The sequence below is a fragment of the Cynara cardunculus genome, assembly GCF_001531365.2.
Source record: "Cynara cardunculus var. scolymus isolate 2C chromosome LG 2, CcrdV1, whole genome shotgun sequence".
Classification (NCBI taxonomy): Eukaryota; Viridiplantae; Streptophyta; class Magnoliopsida; order Asterales; family Asteraceae; genus Cynara; species Cynara cardunculus.
The window spans coordinates 12,827,528-12,829,640 of record NC_037529.1 but is presented as its reverse complement, the minus strand read 5'-3'; positions in this window follow the sequence as shown (position 1 = coordinate 12,829,640).

Here is a 2,113-nt window from a genome sequence, read left to right as displayed (position 1 = left end):
TCGCCCCTGAAAACACATAATTCCTTTGTCATTCGATTCCAATATTGAAATCATCTTACCCAACTTTTCTGATTTGATAAGATCTTCTTTCATTGCTTCCTTCTGACATCTCAAAACTTCTTCATGAATATTAGGGACTAAACTTATTCTCATTGCCACAGTTTTAATAGTCCCGCTTCTTTCTTTTCCACTTAAAGCGTCAGCTACCACATTGGCTTTCCCTGGGTGGTAAAGAATTTCACAATCATAATCATTAACAAGTTCAATCCACCGAAGCTGTCGCATATTCAAATCTTTCTGGCTAAACAAATGTTGTAACTCTTGTGATCTGTGTAAATCTGACATTTTGTTCCCAGAAGATAATGCCTCCAGATTTTTAGAGCAAATACTACCGCAGCTAATTCCATATCATGAGTCGGATATTGCTTCTCATGATCTTTCAATTGTCTTGAYGCATAAGAAATTACTTTTCCTCTCTGCATCAGAACACATCCTAATTCTAACTTTGAAGCATCGCTGTATACCACAAAATCTTCGGATCCTTCTGGTAGAGTTAACACCGGCGCACTACAGAGATGATCCTTTAATAGTTGAAAAGCTTCTTGTTGCTCTTTTTCCCACTGAAATTTAACATTCTTTCGAGTCAATTTGGTCAATGGCACGACTATCTTAGAAAAGTTCTGAATAAACTTACGGTAGTAACCTGCCAAACCCAAAAAGCTACGGACTTCAGAAGGAGTCTTTGGAGCTTCCCATTTTGCAACTGCTTCTATTTTTACTGGATCTACTTGTATTCCGGCTTCTGAAATAACATGACCTAAGAATTGAACTTCCCTTAACCAGAATTCACATTTGGACAACTTGGCATACAACTTTTCTTTCTTTAATAATTCCAGCATCAAATAAAGATGTTCCACATGTTCTTCTTCGGTTTTAGAGTATATAAGAATATCGTCGATAAATACAATAACGAATTTATCAAGATATTCTTTACATACCCTATTCATCATATCCATAAAGGCTGCGGGCGCATTAGTTAAACCGAATGGCATAACTAAGAATTCGTGATGCCCGTACCTTGTTCTGAATGTTGTTATGGCCACGTCTTCTTCCCTGACCTTGAGCTGATGATACCCAGATCTTAAATCAATTTTGGAGAAATAACTTGCTCCCACCAATTGGTCGAACAAATCATCAATCCTTGGTAAGGGATACTTGTTTTTGATTGTCAACTTATTCAGTTCACGATAGTCTATACACATTCGCATAGACCCATCTTTCTTCTTAACAAATAAGACCGGAGCACCCCAAGGTGAAGTACTGGGTCTARTAAATCCCTTATCTGTTAAATCTTTCAACTGTGCAACCAGTTCTTTCAATTCAGATGGAGCTAAACGGTACGGCGCTTTCGCTACTGGTACAGCCCCTGGTATAAGATCAATTCGGAATTCAATGACTCTATCTGGTGGTAATCCAGATAAGTCTTCTGGAAAGACTTCTGGATATTCATTAACAATCGGAATTGTTTCTTCTTTTTTCTTTTCTTTCTTCAAATCAATTACATATGCCAAACATCCTTGGCATTTCTTTCGAATCATTTTCTGGGCTTTCATTACTGACAAAATACTGGTATGGTGATTCTGATGATCACCATAAATAACAACGGTTCTCTGGTCTGGCATAACAATTCTGATCATTTTCTGATTACAAACAATACTAGCCTGATACTTTGCCAACCAGTCCATACCCACGACTACATCAAATTCCTTCATCGGCATGGGAAATAACCGGATCGGAAACTCACAACCCTCAATAACAATAATGCAGTTATTGAACACACTAGTAACAGTTTCTTGACTATTAGCAGTATCAACTATTAATTCATCATTAAGTAACACAGAATTCAAACATGCTATTTGAGCAAATAATGGTGATACAAATGAATAATTTGCACCAGAGTCAAATAACACCTTAACACGTTTAGAATTCAGAAGGAATGTACCTGTTACTATATTTGGGGTTGCTTCTGCCTCGTTCTTTGTCATTTGAAATGATCTACCCCTGGTTCCACTCTGGCCTCCCTTCGGTGCACTAGGCCTTCCACGGTTATTGG